General features: G+C 39.1%; 1 protein-coding gene and 1 long non-coding RNA gene across 4 annotated transcripts in view; one reads left to right on the top strand and one right to left on the bottom strand.

Annotated features, from left to right (window-relative positions):
- Positions 1-1,581, bottom strand: part of cpeb4b (cytoplasmic polyadenylation element binding protein 4b) — a 32,837-nt gene extending 31,256 nt beyond the window's left edge. For 2 of the 3 annotated variants that reach the window (XM_024266541.2, XM_024266542.2), the window contains exon 1: positions 470-1,581. The gene's annotated coding sequence lies outside the window, so the exon portion shown is untranslated. The remainder of the gene's footprint in view (positions 1-469) is intronic. The other variant, XM_024266545.2, reaches the window with a different exon arrangement.
- A 5,496-nt stretch (positions 1,582-7,077) lies between these two features.
- Positions 7,078-8,778, top strand: LOC118599676. Its single transcript, XR_004949122.1, has 2 exons — positions 7,078-8,209; positions 8,333-8,778. It is a non-coding gene; the product is annotated as an uncharacterized LOC118599676 (long non-coding RNA).
- Positions 8,779-8,989: the final 211 nt, after the last annotated feature.

Here is an 8,989-nt window from a genome sequence, read left to right as displayed (position 1 = left end):
GAAACGAAGCACTCTGTGTGGAGCAGCAGCCTCCATTTGGAGACATTTTAGGAAGTCTTACGAAGTGACAAATATCAAACTCCTAGCGATACACCCTTCAACCGAAATGCGGCAGTAACACACGTCACAAATACATTACATTACAAATAAACCAACACAACGGTCAAAAAAATGAAACATTCGACCTTGTTTGACAGCTGTCAGGGGTATGAGCAGTCCACGGTTCCATTTAAAGACTTTGCTCGAAGCACACCGTGTCAAACGTCGCCTAAGTGTTATTTTATAATAAATTGATTCATTTTAGTGTCGTAAAACAGTCGTTACTGCGTAGGTGATTATTACTAACGAAGCTAACCAGCTAAGTTTTTCATCCGTTGCTAGCTTTAGCAAGCTAGTTATTAACGATTAGCACGGATGCTTGCTAGCTGAACAGGCTAAGTAGATGCAAAAATAGAAAATAAAACACCACCTTTCGATCACCACCTTCGACCTCGGCGATGTGTTTGTCGAGATCTTCCTCTTGGACTGAGAGCTAGATGGTGTCCTTGGCGAGCTGAGTGCGGCGAGCTAGGCTTTTCACAGGCGATTTAAAGCTGACTCGTACAGTGCAGTCGGTCAGCTTTTTTTTTTTTTTTTTTTTTCCCTCCCTGCTCCTGACGTGTCCTGCCTGCTCAATGACACGGATCTCTGATCTGGACTATATGATCAAACGGCTTTGTTAATGTGGCAAGCGAGCGTTTCTTTTACAGTCTTGATACGATCGGTTTCATTGTTCATTTGATTCCAGAATCGTTTCTGACTAGCTGTCAATCCTCCACAGCCAGCGGATCCCTGTGTACTTCTTGCCCCTCTCTCCTGGAACCGACCGTGGCCGAATGACAGCGAGAGAGATCAGCCGAGGCACACTTCCGCTTCTAGCCCCGCCCTTTCCACGCCTTTAAAGAACCACACCTCGACCTGCCATTGGACAAACGACTGGCGCCTCGCCCAATTTCTTCAACATGTAGCAGCCACGCACCAATAACATATCTGTACTATGCATGAGAACAGCCCACCGAGGGTGGAAAGATTACAAAAAAAAGAAGAAAATTACTCCTCCCAGCACGGTCCTGTCCTTTCACGAAGCTGCCGGTAGCAGGTCGTGAGAAAAATGAGAAATACAACCCCCCCTATATGGAGAAGGATGGAAAAGTCTGAAGAAAGATCATCCCCATACACATGCTTTTTGATCTCATGCTCGTTTGTCTTAAGCTGAACCACAGTGGCATTTTTAGCGGTTGTTCATGCTGTCCGAGCATGCGCTCTGTGAGAAAATCCAATTAAAAATTCATCATTTTGACATGCAAAAAGAACAGCGCTTACAGCTCCTTCCTTTGTATCATTTCTTCTCTGTTCTACTCTAGGGGATTGATGGAAAACCAGAAATACTACCATACATGTGTGCAAAAAAAAAAAAAATAGAAGTGTGAAGGTTCATATATTTATATAACATATATTTCATGAATCATGCATATTTAACGACTGATTAGGATTGCAGTGACTCAGCAAAAATGTACAGCTCCCATACAAAACATAAAAGAGCCAGAGGAAAACCATTGTTAGAAATTCTGATCTAATACATTTGAGTGTGGTCTGATTAAAAAGCTACTGAGCTGGTTACATTCGGCATGTGATGCATGTTCAAAAACACGCTAAACTCAGGTTACAGAAGGAGCTATTGGCCCACGGTGTTCACACTGGACAAGCAGGGAGGGGCTTCTTCTTCCTTTTCTTTATTATATTGTTTACTTGTCTGCTGCCTACAGTTAGAAAAAGCTGGATACAAAATGCAGAAGCAAATCTCGAGAATTTGGCTCCATAGGTTTTATTTTGCTATGTTCCCACCAGGTTTGGAAACTCTCATTTCGGATTCCCTTTGAACATATTCAGCGAGCGCTGAAAGTTAAACCAGTTGACCTACCTGGGTTTCAGTTTTGGTAGTGACGTCCAGAAGCGGTTCTTTTCAAAACAGAGAAATGTCAACCGTTTTGTGAGGGAAAAAAATAATAACCAATTGATTTAATTCTGAATGCTGCATTCCCCCCGGGTGTACATGGTGCGTTCAAGAACACGCTCTACGTGTTTGTATCACTTTGACATTTTGCACCAAGCCTCTTCCAAATGTACTAATAATGGGTAGCAGAATTTTCTGAAAGTGCGTTCAACAACATGCACTCAAAAACCTGCGTTCAGCGCGTTCTTGAATGCCCCGTGTCTATGTAGCTTTTTGCAGCTCTATTCCAACATATGACTGACTTGGTGTCATATAATATCGGCTGGGCACAAATCGAAATGATTAATTTCTCCTCCATAATCAATTTTCAAACAGTTGGCACTTCTGGGAATTAAAAGGCACCTCACTAGCAAACACAAGACCTTAATGGGTCAAAGTTCAACATGGTTTAATTTTCAAGGTGCGTTCAATGCCAGGCGTTTTGTACATGCAGCCCAGAAACGGTCGCGTAGCTACAAGTGAACGCAGAACCCCAAAACGCACGTTTATGTGCATTTATATAGACTTCTCATTGAAAGAGGTCACTTGATTACACATTGCAGAGAGCGGTATAGCTTTACAGTCTCTGAATAGAACCAAACGTGTTATACAACTTATAGGTTACCATCTGCTATAAGCAAAAGCTGGCACAGATGTCACCAGTCCAGGATGAGTAATCAACATTTAAAAATAGCTTTCTAGAAAAATGATATACTCAACTTCAAAGCAGCCTTTTTATATTTTTTGTTTGGGAAGATGCTTTAATCCGATTAGAAACACAAACATTGAATGGACTTCTCTTTGTGTATTGAGTAATCCATTTAGATTTGCTGAAAAAGATCAATAATTGCTGGTAGCATTGAGATCTAACTTACAGTTCACAAAAACGTGACTAGACTTGAAAAACTGATAAAAATGGTTTCATTTCAACCATTTGCAGATAAAGTCTGTTGCTTTGGTAAAAGGTTTCTATCTATTTCTGTGGCTGCAAATCTGATGCATTTACCACGTACTTACAAAAAAAAAAAAAAAATCAATGCGTTCAAAATGTAAAAATACTGGAACACATTTCTGAGCCGAAGTGACCTTTGATTGCTCGCAGTCACTTGAGATTTGTATGATGATGCACTCTAACAACCAAGATGACACACTTGTGATAAAAACAAGACAGACTCGTCATTATGTGTGTTGTAAGCTCTATATAAAGGTTACAAAAACACGTCTGAAGCTCACACACAAACACACAGTAATCGAATGGATATTTTCCTGATGTGGTAAACTCTCGACTTTCATTGGGATTTAAAGATGATTGTGTGGTTGCCTAGCAACTAGAAATAGATATAAGGTGAGTTTTTTTTTTCTTATTGAGTACCTTAAAAGTTTCAAATCTTAAAGCTTATACAAGCAAGCATGAGCTTTAAACCTTCATATTTTATAGATCGACACAAATGTAACATAAATCCTCCTAATAAAATTACAACAATCTCCTTATCCTCTTCAAATGAAATAAGCTGCAATTCACATGAACGCAATATTCTATATGACACGAGTATTAAATGGCTCGCTGAGCATCAATCTTAATATTTTCTAGCGGCACAGTGTAAGGAATGTGTCTTCATCTGCTTTCAACCAAATGAACGACCATCCTGATCCTCTTCTCCACGTGGCCAAAGCCCTCCCCATCTTGCCTCTTTATCTGCCTTCCTGTCCTGCTCTGTGTCCTTCTCCTCAGTATGGTCATTATCACAGAGAGGCCATCGCACCGCTCCGACTCTGTCATTCTCACCGACCCTCATCTGCCAGCGTTACATGCAGCCGCAAATGGCTATCTAATAAATCTGTCACCTGAAGTCCAGCTGCGAGGGGGTGATAAATGAGATAATCTGTCTGTGCTCTGCATTATTAAGTACGCACAGAAAGGATGACCAGGCAATGGGAGGGATTAAAATAATCAGATTAAAAAAAAACACCTTACAGATGTTTGATAATAGTATTATTCGGATTTAAAGAAATGGGTGACAGGTTCGTGCACATATTTAGAATTAAAGCCCCTTCAAGTACTTAATTTTTAAAATGATTAATTCAAACTTAAAAATTAACGTTGGCATTCATTGGACAAAGATGAATCCCAAAAGTCACTGGGTTTTGAAAGTCCTGTAATAAAATCAAATTCTTAAAGCCCCCCTCTAATGAAAATCATGTTTTTAGAGTTTTTAACATGTATGTGTGGCATTTAATAGTTTTGTTGTTGCATTTTTTTGTATTTTTTTCTTTTAAATCGCTGTCAATCAAATTATTGGAGAAACACTCTGAATTAATGATCTTCTTTAAGTCACAACAGCTCTGCTGCACATGCACTAAACCCTCATCTGTTCCTAGTGTCTAGTTCAGGTTCTGGAGAAGAGAAGATGGTATCTTCACATTGACTGCAGTCAAATGAGCCGCCGTTCACATTTCTGTGGTCAAATCAGCCGTCACTGGATTTCTGGTGTGAGTTTCATCCAATACTTACGGTAGCAGGACTGAGAACGCTGGAAAATCTCCACCAGACTCCACGGAGCTTCTTGATGTGACCACGGAAATGTGAACGGCGGCTCATTTGACCGCAGTTGGAAAGGATTGTAAATCAATGAAAGAGCATTTTGATGTTAGCTTTCATTATTTTATCAAGAACTCCGAGAAACCAATGATTGAATGTATTGATCACAGCAACATCAATAAACATTGGAGAATTAGCTAAAAGAGTCTTTGATGAACTGGAAGGAGAAAGAATCAGGCTTTTGGAGGAAGTTCGGTCCATGAAGATCTTCACTTCCTCCTCCGAGCTGACATCCAGATCAAAATCATACGACTGGACATTGCTGATATTGTTCAACATTTTTATGTAGAAGCGGTGAAGATTTACACTAGCGAGACACAGAGCTATCATAATCAGACAGCGGGGGGATCAGGGGCGGAGCTGCTCAGCCCAGCTCCAAAAGCCACGCCCCCTCAGAGGAGATTTTGGAAACAGAGGCTTCAGATCAACAAGAAAAATGTTTTTTTTAAGACATTTAGGTTGTTGGATTTTGGTAAAAACTTCATAATCATAATTAAAACAATACTGGGAATGTTTTTTTTTAATAATAATTGTCATAAGGGGGCTTTAAAAGATTAGAACATGAAACTGCTTTATAAAGATAATAAAGATGGTGGCAAAAATCATTTATGACCAGATTTGAGCAGTTCAGTTTTGTGCTGTTTGTCAGATTTGTTAGTAATTCTGAAATGACTTGAAAAGAAGAAACGTTTTTGAACATTTTGTGATCTAGTTAAGCTTGGATGGGTCGGATATTTAACTAGTCCAAACACAGCCGGTCTAGTTCAACACATGCAGATGATAATCGTGCGTAATGTCATTATTTTCCTTTCTGTTCAGGAAACAGATGCACCCAAGCTCAGTCTTGCTCCTAATCTGGAGGGTAAGAACCAGGAGGAGGACGACTGGTATTTAAAAGCTCCAAATGTCCGCCACATATGCAGCATATCTTCTATGAGGTACGACGCACACAGCAGGGCGGTTGGATCAGCTCAGTGTTAGAAACTGTAAATGGATTTCTAGGGCAGAATACCCGGTCTTGTTGGTCTCGCTTGCGAGACAACAGCCTCTCCCGCTGCTGGCGCTCCTTCCTCTTTCTGTCACACACAGCGTCTTTTTAATCAAATTCTCCATGCCCGGAGCGACCCCAAAACAAAGCCCAAAGAGGAAATGAGATACATATTTAAGAAATGACTTTTGGGATCTTTATTTAAACATCCACAGCCCAGAATTGCTCAACGTTCAAACTCACTGACGTGTGTAATGTTTTGTAGTATGAAATTGCTAATAGGCAGTTTTGCCACGCATCCTCTATCCGCCAATGGTTTCCAGCGTGCTCTGCCATAGCTAAGACTGGATAGCGGCTATGAATAAAACATTCAATCCATTAAAAAATTAATCGCCTCTATCTGAGGCATAATTATGCTGCAATCCCTCCCAGAGTGCACAAGTGTGTTTATGAGTGCAGTAGTAAGCGTGCATCAGATAAATATGCTAACGGTGAGCAGGAGCTGTTGAGGATTTCTATTTCAAATTCTCATTATTTACGCCATCCTTCTTTGATGGAGTAGGAAAGGCAGTTTGGAAAGTTTTTGCAAATTTAGCATTACATCAATATAGTATTTTTTAAATGAAGTTGATGAATGCATGTATTTGACAAAGTTTGAACAATATTAGGTTTGTTTTCTGTGAAACATGCAAAGAGGCTCAATGCATTTGGCAAAATGATGTGGAGGGATGTAAATGACCTCTGGGGATGGGGTGAAAGGTCGAGGGGAGGTGCCATATTGATCTGCTGTGTGATTGCATTTATTGGTGCAACCAAACATCATTTTTAGCTGGAAATAAAAGCTATTGACTTGCCTTTTTGCTTGGGTTTGCAGCTCATCTCCACAGTGTTTTGTGTCATGTTGTCTGACAGCCTCACATCCCTCATCTGTCTAGTGTATTTTTTGCTGCTGTGCTCTCCCTCGGGACCTTCTCCTAATTAAACCTAAGAGGTCTTTCTGGGTAGCAGGCCAAGATGACTGTTTAAAAAAAGACACATGGATTGTGTGTGCGTGTGTGTGCAACAAAGAACGGGCGGATTTCATGACTCCACTGAGTACAGAAGGGATAATAAATTACAACAGAGCAGCAGCTGGGGGTCTGTGATGTCAGTGTCAGTGTGTGTGTGCGCGTGTGTGTGTGCATGTGTGGCTGTGTCGGAGGGACCTAAATCTAGTTACACAGTCCCATTAATGGGGCTTATGTCCTTGTGGGGGCAAAAAGCAAGTTTGCTTGAGAATTCTGATATTTTCAGAATTGCTGAGGCATTAAAAACAACGTTACAGGCCAAGACTTTCATGCATTTAAATGGAGGGAAGTTTAGAAATAGACCTCTGGAAATGACAGGAAGTATAATTAATGTGAAAACCTGAAAGCGTGTTGAGATAATTTTAGGTTTGTTCTCACACTTTGCTAACCTCAACATTTTATGCTTTGCAATTAGAAAACAGCAATAACATGGGTTTTGATCAAACTTGCATTCTTTATTGAGAACACACATTTTTCTGTACTAGGATAAAGAGATTTTAAATATAAATATGTGTTCTGGTTTGTAATTTTACAATATTACCATATTAGGAAGTGGACTTAAAGATTTAAAGACCCACTCTGAGCAAAATCACCAAAAATGTGTGATTTTATGTGATTTTATCATGATCTTGTAGCATTTATTTCATAATAGAAATAAAATTAAGCTTTAACTTGCATTTCTGAATATTTCTTTATTGGAAAAAGCTTGTTTTGCTAGCTCTGTGCTTCGCTCAATTCTGAAGCATCCACTTGTAGACCAATAGATCCATGTACATCTTTGTTTTCCTCGCCCAAGTGGGCTCAAGACTGTATGGCTGGATATCTCCGATACTGGCTGGTGTTTTTGTTGCACTGGTAATGTTAGATTGGAGTTGTGAGGGTCCGTAAACTAGTTGGAGAGCATGCAACCAAAGGGATGATGGGAAATGAGGTGTGTGGCAATAGTCCCGCCCACTAATCAGAGGCAAATTTCTAATGAACTCCTCCCGTTCTGGAGAAAGTTTTGCAAAAGAATTTTGCAAAATAAATAAATAAATAAATAAAATAGAATGGTCGTAAGATGCTTGCATTGATTAGGTTTTCACTTCATGTTTTCTGTGACGGCATATTCACTGTTTAAGAAAAAAAAAAAAAAAAGCATGGTGGCCAAATTGATTTTAAAATCCGGAGCATTAGACAATCCCACACTTTATAGTTTTTTAGCAATAAGGGATAAGGATTGGAACTCAGACATCAGCTATCTGTCACAAAATGGAGTAGAAAATGTTTTATAATGACCTGAAAAAGTCTATTTTCCTATATATATATTTATGATATAATATGAATGAGTGTGTCTACAGTGTATGAAGTTGCTGTTGCCATGGCAATGTCAAAATCTAGAAGACTTTACTTGTTAGATGACCATGGAATAACAGTCGATCCTGCTGCTTCTTATTTGCATCTGCTTTATATTTCTGTTTCACACCAATCAAGACACGGAACATATTTAAAGAGCAATCAGGGATGTGCCAGGGTGCTTTTCTGTAAGTGCGCGTGTGAATGTCTGCTCGATGTATACATCAGTAGACACACGTGTGAAATCGATTGAGGTACTGTGTCTCGAAAGCAATGCTGACTTGATTTACCTTCTGTGCTCTTGTACGAAGCTGCCTGATGAGCCTGCCAAGACACCTTAAGAAATGGAAGCAGAAAAGCGATGGATGAGACAACCGGCTTTAATTAGCAGCCAAAACGGAGAAGTTCTCCGGATAAAAACAGACTGATTTAAATGGGGTGAAGTTTATGAAGTATACATGCATTTCATTGAAATGTCATTAGGCTAATTTGTTTTTTACTATGCTTAATACCAGCTTCATAACAAAGTTTTGACAGAATTTGTACTCTGCAATTTGTCTTTGATCTGCTCACATGAGAAGACTTAAAGATCAAAAGTATCTTGATCTAAGTTGTTAAACTTTATCATAAGAGTCTGGAGTTTTGTGGGGCTGCAGGCTATTCCAGCCAAAACACTAAATGGATTCACTTTCGATTCAGTTATGTTTTGATTTAGTTCATTTTGATTCAATTAAGGTTTATAAAAAAGAAAAAAAAACGTTTTTCACAGAACTTGTGATATAAAATCAACAAAGGTGGAACTTTCACTCATACTTATATTAATTCTTGTAATAAAAACTAAAATAAAACCAATTTTCACATAAAAACTACAAGTAGTACTTTAAAAAAATATATAAACCCAAACTGTATAAATTCACAATGTTTTTTTTGTTTCTTTAGGTACAGTTCAAACTGATTCAGAATAATCA

Source organism: Oryzias melastigma, linkage group LG14, assembly GCF_002922805.2.
Source record: "Oryzias melastigma strain HK-1 linkage group LG14, ASM292280v2, whole genome shotgun sequence".
Taxonomy (NCBI): Eukaryota; Metazoa; Chordata; class Actinopteri; order Beloniformes; family Adrianichthyidae; genus Oryzias; species Oryzias melastigma.
The sequence above is the reverse complement of the archived record's forward strand: the minus strand, read 5'-3'. Positions and strand labels throughout refer to the sequence as shown.